The following is a 19605-nucleotide window of genomic DNA, read 5'->3' on the forward strand; positions in this document are numbered from 1 at the left end:
GGCTGTCTGTAAGCCAGGACTGGCCTGTCTCCCAAGATCTGTGAGAGTGAGGGATCGGTAGTAGATCCTTGATGATGCAATGGAGAGGTTTCAGTTGGGGGCTGAAGGTGACGGCTAGTGGGGTTCTGTTCCTTTCTTTGTTGGGCCTGTCCTGTAATAGGTGACTTCTGGGTACTCTTCTGGCTCTGTCAATCTGTTTCCTCACTTCAGCAGGTGGGTAGTGTACTTGTAAGAACACTTGATACAGATCTTGTAGGTGTTTGTTTCTGTCTGAGGGATTGGAGCAAATGCGGTTGTATCTTAGAGCTTGGCTGTAGACAGTGGATTGTGTGGTGTGCTCTGGTGAAAGCTGGAGGCATGTAGGTAAGTATAATGGTCAGTAGGTTTACGGTATAGGGTGGTGTTTATGTGACCATCGCTTATTAGCACTGTAGTGTCCAGGAAGTGGATTTCTTGTGTGGACTGGTCCAGGCTGAGGTTGATGGTGGGATGGAAATTGTTGAAATCATGGTGGAATTCCTCAAGGGTTTTCTTTTCCATGGGTCCAGATGATGAAGATGTCATCAGTGTAGTGCAAGTAGAGTAGGGGCATTAGAGGATGAGAGCTGAGGAAGCGTTGTTCTAAGTCAGCCATAAAAATGTTGGCATACTGTGGGGCCATGCGGGTACCCATAGCACTGCCACTGACTTGAAGGTATACATTGTCCCCAAATCTGAAATAGTTATGGGTGAGGACAAAGTCACAAAGTTCAGGCACCAGGTTTGCCGTGACATTATCGGGGATACTATTCCTGACGGCTTGTAATCCATCTTTGTGTGGAATGTTGGTGTAGAGGGCTTTTTGGCCTGCTGCTTCTCTGTCTGGGAGGTTTTTGTCAGCCCTGGCACACAAAAAGGGCATCATTGCGAGCGCCCATGAAGGGGAGATGAATTTTTGCCTGCTTTGCTCAGCTTGACTTGCTTCCTCACCCCATTCCTGCCGTAGATCCTGGGTTGCCTGGTGGCTAAAGATGGTCCATTGTCTCAAGCGGTGCCAGAGCCTGACACAGTGCCCCTGGGCAGCCTTTGCTCTGCACATGCTGCCGTGCACATTTGCAAATACTTTACAGCTCCTGTCAGTAAGTTCTGGGGACAGTTGCTCACCTTCAGAGGAAGCTCCCTAAAATTGGCCTGTCTCACCCAGTGGTACATTGACCTCTGTTCAGACTGAGCCAAAGGGGGGTGGGGGACTCGCTGCTGTGGCCGCCGCTGCTGTGAGGGCGGCCACTGTTGCGGATGAAGCCATTCTGCAAGCACCTTCCACCTAGCCATCCACTGAAAATTGTGTAGGGTGTAAGGTGGGGGTAGAAGAAAACTAGAGGGGGGGGCTCCCCCTTCCCCCACCATCGGCCATCCCATACCCGGTGCTGCACCCAGTGGGGTAAAAAGAAAATACGGCCATATCGGAAGAGTCAGTTGCGGTCTTTGCATTTGCCCCACCATTCCCCTCGGGCCTGACCTGCCCTCCAGCTCAGCCACCCACTGAAAATTGAAACACAAAACAGTAGAGCCGTACAAGGCTTCAAAGCCCACCAGGCCCAACCCCCCTTCTAATACGGCAGAAAAGCCACACTTCTCCTGACTAGGTGGGGACGTCCTATTGCCCCACAAGAAGTGGAAGGCCACCGTGTTCGGTCTCAGCAGCACTCGTGGAGCAGGGGGAAATACATGGCTGAGGAAATTCCCCACAGATGGGTCTTGAGCATCACAACCTTGTAGATAATGACGAGGTCCACTTACGCCACTGGCTGAGCCATTCCTCACAGGACAGAAACCATTTCTCCCAGTTCACATTCCCCACCTCGTCCCCAACCGAACGCTAGAAGGCGGAGCCATCAACCTGCTCACTCTTGCAGCCCTCCTCTTCCGCCCTGACTGATAGGGGGGAGCATTGAGCCTTCCTCCCTTAGGCCCTTCAGCATCCCTGGGGAACACCAACACCACCCAAGTGACTTTGGGCCAGTAGGTCAACCAATAGGGCTGCCTCCTAGGCCAGGCTGCAGCCCAGCTTCAGGACTCAGAGAAAAGTTGGTCCATTGTCCATTCCCTCAGGGGTTAAGAGCTGGAACCCCTGTGCTCAGGGTCACAACCTCAGCCCAATCGAAGGCACTGAAACAAACTCAAATGATGCTTCAGCTTCCTCCCTCAGCATCACAAGACCAACACAAAGAAAACTCCCGAGGAATGGGGCTCTGAGCACTGCCAGGTTGTGAGTTCCGTGCCCTCAGGAAGCAGCCAAAATGCTCGAACCCCCACCCGCTTCTCTTGGACCGCTGGCAACATGGTGTTTGCACAGGAGCTGCAAGCCCGTCTTTCCTGTCTTTGTCTACCCCGGCCCCTTCCCCCCAAATGCTTTCATCGGACGCTGGAGGGACCTAAGGACCTGCAGGTTCCCGCACCCACCTCCTAAAGCAAACAGTCCTTCCCTTCTCTGACATTCCTGGAGCCGCACATCCTTGGAGGAGTTTTACCCCAGGGGGTTCTGATTCCCTGCGAAAAGATGTGTCTGGCGGCCGGCGGGGAACTGTCTTCTCTGCCCCCTCTTTGGGCGCTGAGAAGCTTTTTCTGAGAAACAGCACCTCCTCCTGGTGGGAGAATCCTAAATTCCACCCTCCCACCCAGGTTTCTCTGAGCAGCTGCTAGATGAACCCCACTTCTCTGGTCTAGACACCAGCATATAACTAGCCTTGGAACGGGCCCTGTTTGCTAGCTGGAGAGCGAAGGAACCAGGAAAGAAGGCAAATGTCAGGAAACGAATCTCAGCACGCAAAGAAACTTCCTTCGCTCTTCTTTTGCACTGTCTGTGCCTTTGCAACCCCTTGAGGCCTAGCCTGACTAGCTCAGTCGGTAGAGCATGAGACTCTTAATCTTAGGGTCATGGGTTCAAGCCCCACATTGGGCGTTTGGTCTTACACTCTTCGACATCACTCTCTCCTTTAGAGTCTCAGAGCATAACAGAATCCACTCTTTCTCCTCTCAACCAGCTGAGGCGGTCTCAGACCTTTAGTACATCATGAAGACAAGACACATTGACAATTCCATGGTCCTAAGAGAGTTGAGTCTCTTCTAGCCCAGGCAAGAGAGGGAAAAAATAACCTTTCACAAGCTGATTGCCCCCCACCCCCTGAGCAGCCATCTAGAGCTTCTCTACTTATTTCTATATCTTTGCCAGCGCTCAGTAGTTGAGATAACTGCTTCTTTCTCAAATCCTCCACCAGCCCTCTTCATTGGGATGGAGATTGCTTAAGGCTGACGATTCCAACCACATCTTATTCATCCCTCGTACATTTCTGTAAGCCCATGGAGAGTAAAACAAGATAGCAATAAAACTGTTTAAAAAAAAAAAAAGACATGGCCTCAATGTATAACAATACTGGAAATTGTTTTAATATGTTTTCTGTTTCTTTTTCATATCAGTGCTAAAAATAGGAAGGGAACTGTAAGGAAACGAAGAGCTCAGAGCTTGTGTTAACCCTCTTTGAAGACGAACGAATGGCCTCAGTTGGACAGAAAGTAGGCATAGAAAGTCAAGCCCAACCCCCCAAATGCAATCTCCCTGGTGGTCTAGTGGTTAGGATTTGGCGCTTTCACCGCCACGGCCCGGGTTCGATTCCTGGTCAGGGAGTTACCCTCTTCAACAAAAGTCTACCTTCCCTTCCTCGCTTAGAGTTCAACCGGAAGAATGCAACTTCCTGGCCTCCTTCAGAATGCTTGGAAACTCTTTGGAGGCCATGGGGAAAGCAAAGCTTCCAACTACTACAATATGGCTATCTGCCCCTTAAAGCCCAGCCTCTGCACCCTTTTACACAAATACACTTACTTGTGCAAACAATTTAGTTTTTCCTTCTTACCTAGCCTAACCTAAATTAGAACAACATTGCACTTTGACCCAAGATCTTTTTTTTTCTTTTCACTTTTCTTGGTGAAACCAAACCAAACCAAACAATCATTTTGGGTCCACCAAAATATTTCACTAAATATAATATTCATCCAAAAACCTTTCACCCAGCGCTATATACAAGTCTTTGGAAGTAACCACCCCGGAGAAAGATCATTAAGCTTTTCCATTCCTAAGATTTAGCCGCTGAAGGCTTCTGAGCATGGGCTATGGGCCTTTCACCTCTAGGCCAGTGGTTACCCTCTTGCTCAGATGGCTACTGATGAAAGGCAACGTGGTTTAGTGGCAGATCCATTTCAGCCTCCCTCTTCCAATGTCTACAGGAGGGTGTTTGTTTCGCATTGCATCTAAGAATCAAATCAATTCTCTTGAAACCTCAACCTGGAATCAAGGTGATTGTAGGTCAAGGAAGGAAGGTTTTGTTCATCCTGTTCTAGTAAATGCTCAAAGTTGCGATGGTTCTTGGAGCTTCCAGACACATTGGCCAGAATTTTCAGAAGGTCTCACACCCACCGCTAGGGCCAGATTTTCAGAAGAACTAGGCTCCCAGTTAGGCACTAAAATCTTTAGCCAGATTGTCAAAAAGGCTCAACCTATTTTTCCAAAAGATGAGTTATTTTGGAAAAAAGCTTGTAAAGATTGTGGGTGCTGGTTACTTGTCTATGTGGCCCACACTGCTGGAGTTGGAGGTTCACCATTGTTTTCTCAGAATGCGGTGTCCGTAGTCTGCCTCAGTTCTGGTGTCCATCTTTTATTCTCCTAATAAATCAGCAGGGAGACTAAAACAACATCGGACTCACAGGGCTCCCGGAAACCTGCCAATTTGGCTCACGGTGAAGGTGTATACAAATCATCTGTGCTGTGGAAGGGCTCTGGGAGTTGAAAGAGTTGTGAATTTAACCCTCTAGGTTTCGGGCCTAATCTGAAACTGTTTCAAAACCAATTCCTTAAATAGACCATAGTTTGAAGCATCAGCAATAGGCATCTTACTGAATATATCCAGAGCTTTCCCAGCCAATTTGGCAACCAAAGTTGTCATCTTCCCTTTCCCGAATAAGCACTTTGTCTGTCCTCCGGGCAACACGCTTAAAAATCACTACCAGTGTCTCAAAGCAATCAGCTGTGCACATATCCTGCTCGACTACGCCACTGTGATGGGTTCGGTCACAGAGATCCCCTTGGGACTGAAATTACTTCCGAGCCCGTTTTCCCTGCCAGCTTGGGACTCCAGAACCCTGCCTTGTTGAGCCAGACACCCTAGCCTGCTGCAACACAGACCCAGGCTCTGGGCCACACCCCCAAAGCTGCAGACTTTAACTCAAAAGAGCTCAGCACCTGTCTCCAGCACCCAGCTCCCAGTGGGATCCAAAACCCCAAATAAATCCCTTGTACTCTCTATAAAGCTTATACAGGGTAACTTCCTAAATTCTTCACCCTCTAGGTCACTGATAGAGAGAGATGCACAGCTGTTTGCTCCCCCAGGGATTAATCACTTCCTCTGGGTTTATTAATAAACAAAAGTCATTTTTATTAAGGTTAAAAAGTAGGAGTTAAGTGATTTCAAGTAATAACAGACAGAACAAAGGAAGTCACCAAGCAAACTAAAACAAAACACGCAAGCCTAAGCCTAATACATTAAGAAACTGAATCCAGGGAATAGCTCACCCTCAGAGGTGTTCCAATCAGCTTCTTTCACAGACTAGACTCCTGCCTAGTCTGGGCCCAATCCTTTCCCCTGCTTCGGTCTTTGTTACTTCCAGCAGACATCTTAGGTTTTCTCATGACTGGCAGGGGTTTTCTCATGACTGGCAGCCCCTTTGTCCTGCTTCACCCCCTTTTATAGCTTTGGCATAAGGCGGGAATCTTTTGTCTCTCCCGGTCCTCACCCTTCCTTCTAAACGGAAAAATACCAGATTTAAGATGGATTCCACTATCGTGGTCTCTGTAAGACCCCTACTTTCCATTCTTCCTGGGTTGGCCCACACGTACACAGGAAGGTTTGCAGGTCAATAAACCATTTACAACCAATTGTCAATGGGAGCCGTCAAGGTTTTAAACCGCCATTAGTGGCCCACGCTTTGCACAATTACAATAGGACCTCAGAGTTAGACTTCATATTTCCAGCTTCAGAGACAAGAATGAGACATGCATACAAATAGGAGGCATATATTCAGTAGGTTAGAACCTTTGTTATGATACCTTACAAGAGACCTTTTGCATCAAGCATATTCCACTTACATCATACTCACATTTATAAGCATCTTTTCATAAAATGTATGGAGTGCAACGTCACCGGGTGCCCTACCTACCCTGCTTTCGCTGCTTCCTGATGGCACAGAATTGACAACAAAAGAGCCAGGCTAGGAGGCTTCTAAAACCGAGAGAGCTGTTCTATCGCGTCCACATCCTCTCAGGAGGCGTCAAACCCCCTCTCTCCGTTTCCATCCCCCAAATCCTATCAGCTCAATGAGTTTTGTCCCTGGAAGAGCCTCGAGGGAGGCAGAAGAAGCGGAGAGGATTGCGTTGGGGGTAAATAAAACAGAGACGAGTTGTTCCTCTTGGGATTTTGGTGTGTTTCCCTGGTGATCCTGACGGAGGAACGGGAAGCATAATTCCATTTTTTTCAATGCCTCGGATTGGGTTCAGCTGGTGAACTCTCTGCTCTTGTTCTCACAGGGGAATGGAGACTGGACCGGTTTCCCAATTTGGACAGAAAGTGGCTTGCCAAAGCCGAGGAGAGCCTGCTTCCTGCCTGCACCGAGTTGACAAACTGGGGAAGCCAAAGCTGAGAGACCCCGTAGACGAAGTCAGAATGCTATCCGCTCACATGGAGGGGGAGCACAAGCCCTCCCTGGGTTTCTCTGCCCAAATTATAATCAGTTGAGTGATTTTCCTGGATGAGCCTCTAGGTAGGCAGAAGAAGAAGTGAAGAGGGTTGCGATGGGGTAAATGAAAGCCGAGGACTCTTCCTCTTGAGATGTCTTTGTCTTGCTCTTGTGAATCTGATGGATGAACCTAAAGCATCATTTGAGCGTTTTTCAGTGCTTTTCCTCGGGCTCAGGTTGTGATGCTGAGCACAGGGGTTCCTTCACTCTCTCTGCTTGGACCCTCTGTAATGGGGAACGGACCAGCTTTCGAAACAGCCTAGTGGAGCTGAACGAAAACAGCAATAAACATCCAGGTTCACCCTAGATTAATCTTTTCCCCCCAATTTTCTTGGGGAAACAAAACAAAAACATGGTTTTCTTAAGAACTCAACACCCATTCAGGCTCCAAACTCTTTTGCAAGATTTCCAGAATGGCTCAACACCCTGAGTGCTGAGCTAGTTTGGGAAAAAAAACCAAACAAGGCCGGTACCGATTGTGAGTGCTGGCTGCTTGACTCTGTGGCCCACCGTGCGGGAGTTTGAGGTTCTCATTAAGCTAAGTGTCTCTATTCTGCCTCTGTCCTAGTGTCCATCTAATAAGTGAGGGGGGAGATTAGAACACCTCAGAAGGCACGGGGTTGTAGGAAACCTGAAACTTTAGATGAGGGTGATGGTGTCTAAAAACCAGATGTGATGTAGGTGTTGAAAGCGAGATGGCCCTCTTCTGCTTCCCAAAGGCTTTGGCTGCAGCAACAGCCCTGGGAAAAGCCCTGGCCCTCCTCACCTGCCCTTGCACAGCACGACGCCTTTTCGGGCCTACACAGCTCCTCACACAACACCCGCCTGGGACCTTGCCCTCACCTACCAGCTCAGCAGCACCTTTTTTCCTCTCAAAACCTCCTCTTGACACCCTCCCCGTTCCACACTTCACACTCACCTCATCACAAACTCACCCACGGCCCCTTTGGCTTCTCAAGCGCCTCTGGAGGGATGCAGCTTCCCAGGCACGCAGATCCTTCCCTTCAACGCGCACTGGACGGACATTCCAAACACAGCCCTTTCCAGGAGGGAATGTGCCGCTTTTGGACCCTGGCGCCCAGCAAGAAGTCCTGGGACTCTTTTTCTGACAGATGGACCCCACTGACTTGCCTTTACCAAGCAGAAACTAAGGTCCGGCCGACGGCTCTCTTTGCAAACGGACGCCATCAGACTGAGCCACGAGGCGTGCTGCAGGATAGCCCCTCCCCACCAAAAAGCAATGCCGTGACCCACATTCGAACCGAGGTTGCTGCGGCCACAGTGCAGAGTACTAACCACTATACGATCACAGCCAGGCGCTGGGGGTGTAGGCAGCAACCCAGTGGAAAATGCTCAGCTCTGCGCTCTCGGGGCGGCCACCTACCTCGCCGGCGTCACAGGTATTTCTCAAGTCTCCCCATTACAGTCACAGGTCAAATGCTGAGCAAAGGAAAAAAGACAGGAAACCAATCCCATGCCTGTCCCTTTTTCTGTCTTCCTCCACCCCTGGACCAAGTCCCTCCCCCTTTGTCTGGGCCATTGTCCTCATGCCCCTGTCCAGCCTATTTCCCTTTGCATTTTTCCATGGAGAGGAATGTTTATGAGTTTGTACCCTATTTTTTAAGGCTTTGCTTTGGCAAGGCTGTTGCCTGCTGTGAGAAAAACAGAAGGGGGCTACCTGAACTGGTGTCACTGGCTGAAGCTTTTCTATAGTATATGAAAAAAGCTCAGAGCTCTGAAAATGGTTTTTTTTCTTTAAGATTCTCATGTTAGTGAGATGGTTTCCTAGCTAGCAGGGGACTGTTTTGTGATGTGCATTCTGCTGGCTCTTTGGTTTTGTATGTTTTTGGAAGGAACGGTGGAGGAGAGTATCACGGTTGAAGAGCAGCAAAGAAATGCGTTGTTGTTTGTGTTAACGTTTGGTTTGTCCTAAGAGTGTCTGGTTTGGAGTCATTTGTAACTCTTTGGTTAGTTATTGGTAACGGCTTCTTATTGGGCCCCTGAGTTGAAAAGCTGCTCTTGCAGATTTTAGTTTGTCATTGTTGGAAGGTCAGTTCAAGAGCTGCTTTCTTAGTCTAGTCCGTGAGGGTTCTTCCACCGCCCTCCTTAATATACCTTCCAGAAGGTGATTGCATGGTTTCCCTCGTCTTCCCACAGAAGAGAAATTGTCCATCCCTTTCCTGTTGGGAAAACACCAGTGTTTTAACTTAGGAAACGGTCAACGTTTTGCCCAGATGAGGGCTAGTTCATAGGAGCAGAAGAAGAGGAAGGTTGTGGCCCTTTGAGTCAGTTTCCTAGCGTTTCAGGCCAGAAGGAACCAGCCGATCACCTCAGAGGGACTAAGGGGCACCAATGCCCCAAATGGCGAGGAATTGCTTTGATGCAATTGACTGTCTGTTTATCTAGTTCTGTGGGAAGGAGCAGAAAAGAGCCTCGGGGCTGCGGAATAGCGCTTGCATAGGCTTTCTTTGCCCTGTTTTGCTGTAAGAGTTAACAGTGAGAGATTGGTAGTCCAGGTCAGTGGGTGGGTTTATGGAAATTAGGAGTATTAGAGGGGAAACCAGGGAGAGGAAGGCATCTGCAAGACTTGTCTGTCTTTGAACAGAATTGTGTGTTAAGGGTTCTTGCTTTGAAGTCTTCCACTGGAGTCATTTCGGGGAAGTGATTCTCCGGTACAGTTCTCGAGTTGTGGTGTTTGTTGCGTGTCTGGGAGCTCGTCCTGGTGAGGTCGAAATGGGTGGGCGCAGGGGTGTGCATGCGTGGCAGAGTGTGAGCATTGTTTCTTGGCTCTTTGGCTCCCAGGTCAAAGTGTAGTGGAGGGTCACTTTATCGCCATTACCCAGTCCGCTCATTTATTCGTGCCTACGATTACCTATAACCTGTTTGTATGAATGATGTACCCTCACTGTTTGCTGCCTGTACCTTGAACTCACCCACGGTATAGCCCGCATTGGGGACATGACTGACTGTGTATATGTATATGCCGTCCAATACCCAAACGCTAATATCCCCCTACAACCTGTATGTTACCCCCAATGACACAATAACTGACGCTTCAAACACTATTTATTGTTTATTTTTAAATATTCTCTAATAAATTTTCAAATATTCTCTTATAAACTTTAAATCTGTTCTTATCAGTTTAATCTCTGATATGTCCTTGATGTGAGGGCTGTATATTAGCTTAATTTTTGAAGCAGGGGGGGTTAGAACAGAAGCTTGCTTTGTCTGCCCCATGCATCGACCTGGTATTGCAGTGCTTCCAGGAACGGTGTATCTCCTTTAGGGGAGAACCTTCTGGTTAGAAAAGCAGAAAAAAAGTTGAACTGTGACACTTTCTTTAAAGCAGATGTTTTTTTGAAGTAGCAGAAAAATCTGGGTGTTTTTCTTTCTTTACAGTTTCTTGGAAGTGTTTTGTGAGACTATAGATATAAGAGGTTCTTCTTTGTCTTGCTAGAGAATTATTTAAGAAGCTGGACTCCTTCTTTCTGCTGTGAGTCTTTTCAACAGTATGAGGGACAAATGCTTTCCAGATTCTGGGTCTGTTGGGGAGATGGGGTTTTTTGGTTTGTTTTTGTTTGTTTTTTGGGGGGTGGTTTGGAGTGGGGCGGTTGGAAATATTTGAGGTCACGTGTATATCCACAACTGCATGAGTTACATAGACTTCTCCCCACCCGGCCTACGTTCTATATATCTTGGTTCGTAAGATCAAGACAAGGCACTAGGTGTCGTGCTGCGCCCGGCACACAGGGGCCCCAATCCTGATTTTTTTCCCCCAAGCCTACTGTAATCTAAATGCTCAATAATAACCCTTAGCTTCTCATTGTTGCCACCCTCACTATTGGAAAATCCCCAAAATCATGACAGTGGCTTACAAATCAGGAGGATTCTTTTTTCAAAAAATGTAATGTGGGTTCTCTTTCTTTCCCTTCTGGTTTTCTGAACCAGGCAAGCTAGAAACTTACCTTTCTAGTATGGCCAGAGCCCCAGAGAACAGGAGCCCCCGGCGCCTGGGGCTGGCAGGCAGCGGGGCTCCTCACGGTTGTGTGTTCCACACTTTGATTTCACCCACCAAGAATCAAGTGTGAACTCCTCAGACACTAGAACAGCCTTAACATGGAGTCACAGACAGACCCCTTGGGCACCCTGTCTCTAACTTGCCACCCAGGTGTAGTAGAAGCTGCTGTAACACGCAAGCTCTGTATGTCCTTTAGGGCTAACCCTAGCCAAACAGCCGGGATCCCTTGCTGATGCTTAGAAGGTGTGCCGTCTCCCTGAAGTCCAAGCAGCATCGTGGGGAGGGGGGAACAACAGTTTCTTCCTGACAGGGATTTTTATTCCATTCCCCCAGAGCTCAAGCTGATGGGGGCAAGTGTTTGTGCAGGGCTCTGCCTCCTCGTAGGTGTGTGAGGAGGAGCAATCAACCAAGTCTTTTGTCCACGGATGATCCACAGTGGCTTGTCTGATGTCTCAGTCAGGGCCTTCTCTTGTTGGAAAGGAGATGACGCCTCTTCTGGTAAACTAGCATTTCACACTTGGTAATGCTTCTCTCCTGACTGGTGGCGAGGCGGCAGCAAGGGGGTTTACAGCTTTAGTGCCAACGCTTATATATCACCTTACAACATGGGCTACAGCTATTATAGGTGAGAATAATGCATGCAGCAACTCACGAGCTTGTCGTAAACTCTAAACACGTTTTTATAAAGCTAATGCCTGTTTTAACAACACTAACAAACAGGTGAGCAAGACTAGTTTCCAGCCATGCGTTTGTCACTTTTCAGTAAGGCCTAGGGGCCTTGGCATGAGCTGGCACCTGGTCTGCCAGTGTCCGAAGAGGATCTGCCATCCTTTATCCCCAGGTGTCTGTACTGGGAGCAGTACTGTTCAACTTATTCATAAATGATCTGGGGAAAGGGCTAAACAGTGAGGTGGCAAAATTGCTCAAGATAATTAAGTCCCGGGCAGACCGCCAAGAGCCACAAAGAGATCTCACAAAACTGGGTGACGGGACAACTGAATGGCAGATGAACGTCGGTGCTCATAAGTGCAAAGTAATGCACATTGGCAAACATAATCCCAACTATCCCTGTAAAATGATGGGGTCTAAATTAGCTGTTACCACTCGAGAAAGAGATCTGGGAGTCGTCGTGGATAGGTCTTTGAAAACATCCACTCAATGTGCAGCGGAGCGTTGGGACTCATTAAGAAAGGGACAGGTAATAAGACAGAAACTATCATATCGCCTCAATATCAATCCATGGTGCGCCCACTTCTTGAATACTGCGTGCTGATGCGGTCGCCCCAATCTCAAAAAAGATATATGGGAATGGAAAAGATTCAGAAACGGACAACAAAGATGATGAGGGGATATGGATAGCTTCCATCTAAGAAGAGATTCATAAGATTGGGACTTTTCATCTTGGAAAAGAGACGACTAAAGGGGGATACGAGGGAGATCTATAAAACCATGACCGGCGTGGAGAAAGTAAATAAGGAAGAGTTATTTACTCCTTCTCATAACACACGAACTAGGGGTCACCAAATGAAATTAATAGGCAGCAGCTTTAAAACAAACAAAAGGAAGTCTTTCTTCACGCACCACACAGTCAACCTGTGGAATTCTTTGCCAGAGGATGTCGCGAAGGCCAAGACTATAACAGGGTTCAAAAAAGCACTAGATAAATTCATGGAGGATAGGTCCATCTATGGCGCTTTGCCAGCGGTATCGCTAGCTAGGTATCCCTGTTTGCCAGAAGCGGGGCATGGGCGACAGGGGATGGAGCACTTGATGATTCCCTGTTCTGTTCATTCCCTCTGGGGCACCTGGCATTGTCCGCTGTCAGCAGACAGGATACTGGGCTAGGTCTTTAACTTGGACGGGTAGCTGGGAAGACGGTAAATCAGACAGAACCCGTTCGACAAACCTCTTCATTTCCTTGTTATTACCTGACTCCTTTAATTCATTTCCTTTTCCTTATTTCCCAGCAGACCGACTAGCCACCAGATTTGGGTGCTAGCAGAGGGACCTGACGAGCTCCTTCTTTTCGGCAGCGTTGAACATGCCAGGGCACAGTCAGATTCTGGATGCTCATCTGAATGTAACGCCTAGCTCTCACCTTTATTTCTGTTTCTTAGCTCTTTTGGGCCATCGATCTTTGGTCTGACCCGTAGGATCCCTGCATTAGGAGAGATGGCTAATTAATGAGCCCATAAACCTTGGAAATCAAATGAAACCTGAAGTCCATAGAAGACCTCGAAAGGCCCTTGGGGGGTGGAGTGCGAGCTGAGGAAGAGTTCCCTGCACAGCTTACCTCTCCATTCTCGTTTTCCTGTCCTGAGCGCAAAAGCCAGGAAGCAGCTCCGGGTAGGGAGGGGATACCATATGTGTGCAGTGGTTAGACAGGAAACAGCAAGGAACTGGACTCGTATGGAGTGAAACTGTAAGCATCTTCTGTATGCCTGATGACTGCAGGTTTGAGAGAGTTATGTGGGAGTGGAGGCTTTCGGTGGGCTTTCAGAGGAAATGTAATGGAAAGGCAGCCGAAAGTGGAATCCCAGGTTTTTAAACAATCCTCCACTAACACACCAAACAGCTCAGGTCTCGTTACTCATTGAAAATTAGAATAAAGTTACAGCAAGATTTCATCATAAATGAAGTCAAACCCTAAAGATTTCAGAACACAACTGCTATAAGGAGCCACGAGGGAAGCAATACAAAGTCAACCTTGCCTCAGAGAAAGGCAGTTAAACAATTTCTCTTTTTTAAAGCAGCATAATCTCCCCAAACGGAAGGGCACTGTCCCGGAGAAGGGTCCTGGAGAGGGTTTTCCTCGTTGGTGCCGGCCATCCACCTCCCCGAAAGGCGGGAGCTAGGTCGACGGAAGAATTCTTCCGACCAAGGCGCGGACTGATGTAGCCACGCCGATTTACGTTCCCCGTGCAGCCCAGGCCCGAGGGTCGGTGCGTGCTGAACAGTTAAGTCAAAACAGCTCCGTCCGTCAGAGGTGTGCAAAAGGGAAAACCCGCTCCTGGGCGACGCGGCCACGCCGCCCTAACCCCCAGCGTAGCTAAGGGCATTCGGGGAGGCGGTGGGTGGGCCTCAAGCGACGGAAAGCCCTCCTCCAGCACGGGGTTGTGACAGCCTAGTCTCCGTAGCACAGAGACAGGAACAGACAGCGAAAGCCAAAGCGGCCCCAGGGCAGGGGGCGAGGCTGCCTGTTGGACGAGGAGACCAGGTGGGACAGGCGTTTTGGACAGGCCGTCCTCCCGTCAAAGGAGGAAGAGCCCGAGAAGAAGGCCCGGGCAAGAAGCTATAAGCAGGGAAAGAAGCAGAGCAGGCAGGCAGCTCCCCTTAGAGCCAAGGAAGGCACCGGTCCAAGCCCCCCAAAAGCAGACTAGAGAGCAGATCAGCTGCAAAAGACCAGGGAAAGCCAAGAAGACAGAGAGAGCCTTATAAGACCCAAGTAAAGTTTCAGAGCTGAGCTTTGCTTACAAGGAGAAACGTGTGACAAAGATACCTAGAAGTACAGGGCCTGTGGAAAAGAGCACTCCCAAAGGCCCAGAAGAACAACTGTTTTCCTGAGAATCTGCTTTGCAGTGCACTAAGCCTAAGCAGCCCACTGTCGGTTTTCTGTTGTTCAAGCCAATCACCAGGGGAGAGCGCGAACACAGTCCTCCACTACCACAAATTATGCAGTCGAGTTTCCCGCATTTGGGGAAATTGCAGGGGTCAGCACACCCACAGTGCAATGGATGAGCCTCACCCTGGGAAAACCACCTTCGTGATCATGGTATCTCCCCTGCCAGGTTAGTATGAGTTCCTGCTGCCCGGCCGCCGCCCGCCCTCGCTCGCCCCGCACTTATAACACACGGGGCGGACCGCCGCACCCCCACCGCCGGCCTCGCCCACACCGGCCCCCACTGCCGACCGCTGCCCCGACGTGGCCCCCGGAGACCGTCCCTTCCCCACGCCGAGCTCCCGGTGCCAAAGTCGGCCCTGCCTGGCAGCCTGCGTCCGCTCCCACAATGCTCTGCTTGCACACAGATCTGCATACCTGCTCACGCGGCTCCGCCCCTCCGCTCGGGCCCCTCCCCCTGCCTGCCCGGGCCGCCGCTCTTGCGTACTCAGCTCTTTGAGCTCAGATGGGGTGTAGTGCTCAGATCGAGTGCGACAGACCTTAACTTTGCCATGTGAGGGTCATTCTATCCCCATTACCTGGCTTGCTTATTTATACCTATGACTGTCTTTAACTGTTGTATGTGTGATGTACCCTCACTGCTTGCTGACTGTATCCTGAACTCACCCACAGTATACCCCACATTGGGGACACTGCACACTGTATAAGTTATGTGCTGTCCAATACCAAAGTACTAGCATCCCCCCATACTCTGTATGTCACCCCTGATGACCAGTAACTGATGTTACAAACTCTCTGTATTATCTATTCTTAAACATTTTCTAATAAACATTTAAAACTAAAATCGCCCTATACTCTGTATGTCACCCCCGATGACCAATATCTGACGTTTCAACTCTCTGTATCGTTCATTTTCAAATATTTTCTAATAAACTTTTAAATCTTGGCCTATCCAAGGCCGTGATCAAGTGTCTTGATGTTTTTGGTCTTTTGGCCTCGAGATGAAAACCTTGTCTGTGTCTTGGGAACCTTGAGGTAAAAAATTGTCTAAGTTGTAGCGGTCCCGTCCCGGGAAGCCAGGCCATCAGAGAGACGACGTGGCCCACCTGCTGCTGGGGAAAGAGAGCAGCTTGCATTTCGCTTCTCTCTCGCTCTCTCTCGCTCTCTCCCCACCGGAAGTTGGTCCAATACAAGAATGACCTCCCCTGCCTTGTCTCACGTCAGTTTCTCCTCAGGGCAGAAGGTCGGGTGTTGTCAGCCACTCTCCAGAAACTGGACGGCCACTCGATCCCTTTTGTTACCTGCCAAGTGAGGCTGAGTGCACTGGCAGGCAGCGCCGTTTGAAGAAGTGGAAGATTGGACAAATGACCAGGGAGGAGTATAAAAATATTGCTCAGGCACGCAGGAGTGAAATCAGGAAGGGCAACTCACGCTTGGAGTTGCAGCTAGCAAGAGATGTTAAGAGTAACAACAAGAAGGGTTTCTTCAGGGATGTTAGCAACAAGAAGAAAGTCAAGGAAAGTGTGGGCCCCTTACAGAATGAGGGAGGCGACCTAGTGACAGAGGATGTGGAAAAAGCTAATGTACTCAATGCTTTCCCACCCTCCCCCTTCGTGATTTTGTCTTCACGAACAAAATCAGCTCCCAGACTGCTGCTCTGGGCAGCACAGCATGGAGAGGAGGTGACCATCCCTCTGTGGAGAAAGAAGTGCTTCGGGACTATTTAGAAAAGCTGGATGAGCACAAATCCATGGGGCCGGATGCGCTGCATCCGAGGGTGCTAAAGGAGTTGGCGGGTGTGATTGCAGAGCCACTGGTCATTATCTTTGACAATTCATGGCCATTTGGGGAGGTCCCACATGACTGGGAAAAGGCTAATGTAGTGCCCGTCTTTAAAAGAGAGAAGAAAGAAGGAGGATCCGGGGAACTACAGGCCAGTCAGCCTCACCTCAGTCCCTGGAAAAATCATGGAGCAGGTCCTCAAGGAATCAATTCTGAAGCACTTAGAGGAGAGGCAAGTGATCAGGAGCGGTCAGCATGGATTCAGCAAGGGCAAGTCACGCCTGACTAACCTAATTGCCTTCTGTGAGGAGATAACTGGGTCTGTGGATGAGGGGAAAGCAATGGATGTGTTCTTCCTTGACTTTAGCAAAGTTTTTGATACGGTCTCCCACAGTATTCTTGTCGGCAAGTTCAAGAAGTTTGGGCTGGATGAATGGACTATAAGGTGGACTATAAGCTGGCTAGGTCCTCGGGCTCAACGGGTAGTGATCAATGGCTCCACGTCTAATTGGCAGCCGGTCTCAAGCGGCGTGCCCCAAGGCTTGGTCCTGGGGCCGGTTGTGTACAATATCTTCGTTAAGGATCTGGAGGATGGCGTGGACTGCACTCTCAGCAAGTTTGCAGATGACGCTAAACTGGGAGGAGCGGTCGATACGCTGGAGGGTACGGATAGGCTACAGAGGGACCTAGACAAATTGGAGGATTGGGCCGAAAGAAACCTGATGAGGTTCAACAAGGACAAGTGCCCAGTCCTGCACTTAGGATGGAAGAATCCCGTGCACTGCTCCAGACTAGGGACCGAATGGCTAGGCAGCAGTTCTGCAGAAAAGGACCTAGGGGTTACAGTGGACGAGAAGCTGGATATGAGTCGACAGCGTGCCCTTGTTGCCAAGAAGGCTAACGGCATTTTGGACTGTATACGTAGGGGCATTGCCAGCAGATCGAGGGATGCGGTCGTTCCCTTCTCTTCGACGTTGGTGAGGCCTCATCTGGAGTACCATGTCCGGTTTTGGGCCCCACACTGCAAGAAGGATGTGGAAAAACTGAAAAGAGTCCAGCATAGGGCAACAAAAGTCATTAGGGGGCTGGAAGACATGATTTATGAGGAGAGGCTGAGGGAACTGGGTTTGTTTAGTCTGCAGAAGAGAAGAATGAGGGGGGAGTTGATCGCTGCTTTCAACTACCTGAAAGGGGGTTCCAAAGAGGATGGATCTAGACTGTTCTCAGTGGCCCCAGATGACAGAACAAGGAGCAATGGTCCCAAGTTGCGGTGGGGAAGCTTTAGGTTGGATCTTAGGAAAACCCTTTTTCACTAGGAGGGTGGTGAAGCACTGGAATGGGTTCCCTAGGGAGGTGGTGGAATCTCCTTCCTGAGAGGATTTTAAGGTCAGCCTTGACAAAGCCCTGGCTGGGATGATTTAGTTGGGGATTGGGTTGGACTAGATGACCTCCTGAGGTCCTTTCCAACCCTGATATTCCATGATTTGAAGCTGTTCCCGTGTATCAAGATGAGCTGCAGCTCAGCGAACCCCAAGGATCTGAGCGAGGCGAGCTACTTTGCAGCAGAGGCAGACCAAGCAGCAGGTACAATGCGGGGTCGCACCCCGGCCGGCAGATAGAATCTCATGTGCGAGATCCCGGCTCCCGTTACTTTGCAAAGTGTGTGCGTTTGCTCCGGGTTTTAGCTGTGGGCCAATTGCCCTCTGGCTTCTCGTCCGGGCTCCGTCCTCCATGCGCCTGGGCATCAGCGGGACTGTCTCAGGAGAGCAGCTGCCCCATCCCAATCTCTGCCCAGCCGGGGAAGGAGCAGAGGCAGCCCGAAGAAAAGACTCCTTTGAGCGCCGGAGACGGCCGGAGCATCTTATTTGCATAGCCACAGTGCATTGCGTGCAGCGAAGCGAGTCCCTGGTCAAGGGGCTGGTTTTGCTCCCTGTGTCCCCGGTTTCGATGATCCAACTCGGGCTGCCAATCGGTTCAATTCCATTTCCTCTGAAAGCTAGTGGTGTAGCGGGCTGGGAGAGTAGTCACCCTGACTTTTGGGAGCGTAGGCGGTTGCCCCGGCAGCGCCTCTGCCGCATGTTCTCCATACTCTGCTTTCTCTTCAGTTCGTATAAATCTTTCGCCTTTTACTAAAGATTTCCGTGGAGAGGAATGTTGATGAGCTTGTACCCAATTTTTTAAGGCTTTGCTTTGGCAAGGCTGTTGCCTGCTGTGAGAAAAACAGAAGAGTGCTCCCTGAGCTGGTGTCACTGGCTGAAGCTTTTCTATAGTATGAAAAAAGTATAGTATGGGGCACCTGGCATTGGCCGCTGTCAGCAGACAGGATACTGGGCTAGGTCTTTAACTTGGACGGGTAGCTGGGAAGACGGTAAATCAGACAGAACCCGTTGGACAAACCTCTTCATTTCCTTGTTATTGCCTGACTCCTTTAATTCTTTTCCTTTTCCTTATTTCCCAGCAGACCGACTAGCCACCAGATTTGGGTACTAGCAGAGGGACCTGACAAGCTCCTTCTTTTCGGCAGCGTTGAACATGCCAGGGCACAGTCAGATTCTGGATGCTCATCTGAATGTAACGCTTAGCGCTCACCTTTATTTCTGTTTCTTAGCTCTTTTGGGCCATCCATCTTTGGTCTGACCCGTGGGATCCCTGCATTAGGAGAGATGGCTAATTAATGAGCCCATAAACCTTGGAAATCAAATGAAACCTGAAGTCCGTAGAAGACCTCGAAAGGCCCTTGGGGGGTGGAGTGCGAGCTGAGGAAGAGTTCCCTGCACAGCTTACCTCTCCATTCTCGTTTTCCTGTCCTGAGCGCAAAAGCCAGGAAGCAGCTCCGGGTAGGGAGGGGATACCATATGTGTGCAGTGGTTAGACAGGAAACAGCAAGGAACTGGACTCGTATGGAGTGAAACTGTAAGCATCTTCTGTATGCCTGATGACTGCAGGTTTGAGAGAGTTATGTGGGAAGTGGAGGCTTTCGGTGGGCTTTCAGAGGAAATGTAATGGAAAGGCAGCCGAAAGTGGAATCCCAGGTTTTTAAACAATCCTCCACTAACACACCAAACAGCTCAGGTCTAGTTACTCATTGAAAATTAGAATAAAGTTACAGCAAGATTTCATCATAAATGAAGTCAAACCCTAAAGATTTCAGAACACAACTGCTATAAGGAGCCACGAGGGAAGCAATACAAAGTCAACCTTGCCTCAGAGAAAGGCAGTTAAACAATTTCTCTTTTTTAAAGCAGCATAATCTCCCCAAACGGAAGGGCCCTGTTCCCGGAGAAGGGTCCTGGAGAGGGTTTTCCTCGTTGGTGCCGGCCATCCACCTCCCCGAAAGGCGGGAGCTAGGTCGACGGAAGAATTC

The 19605-nt window shown here is 49.5% G+C and overlaps 5 non-coding genes across 5 annotated transcripts; 4 read left to right on the forward strand and 1 right to left on the reverse strand.

Annotated features, from left to right (window-relative positions):
* Positions 1-2868: 2868 nt before the first annotated feature.
* TRNAK-CUU lies at positions 2869-2941 on the forward strand. The gene has a single exon. It is a non-coding gene; the product is annotated as a tRNA-Lys (tRNA).
* A 651-nt stretch (positions 2942-3592) lies between these two features.
* TRNAE-UUC lies at positions 3593-3664 on the forward strand. The gene has a single exon. It is a non-coding gene; the product is annotated as a tRNA-Glu (tRNA).
* Positions 3665-9915: 6251 nt separating this feature from the next.
* On the forward strand, positions 9916-10104 carry LOC123360349. The gene has a single exon (XR_006576006.1). It is a non-coding gene; the product is annotated as a U2 spliceosomal RNA (small nuclear RNA).
* A 4368-nt stretch (positions 10105-14472) lies between these two features.
* On the reverse strand, positions 14473-14636 carry LOC123360347. The gene has a single exon (XR_006576004.1). It is a non-coding gene; the product is annotated as a U1 spliceosomal RNA (small nuclear RNA).
* A 3690-nt stretch (positions 14637-18326) lies between these two features.
* On the forward strand, positions 18327-18442 carry LOC123360351. Its single transcript, XR_006576008.1, has one exon. It is a non-coding gene; the product is annotated as a U5 spliceosomal RNA (small nuclear RNA).
* Positions 18443-19605: the final 1163 nt, after the last annotated feature.

This window comes from Mauremys mutica, unplaced genomic scaffold (genome assembly GCF_020497125.1).
Source record: "Mauremys mutica isolate MM-2020 ecotype Southern unplaced genomic scaffold, ASM2049712v1 Super-Scaffold_100251, whole genome shotgun sequence".
NCBI classification, from domain to species: domain Eukaryota; kingdom Metazoa; phylum Chordata; order Testudines; family Geoemydidae; genus Mauremys; species Mauremys mutica.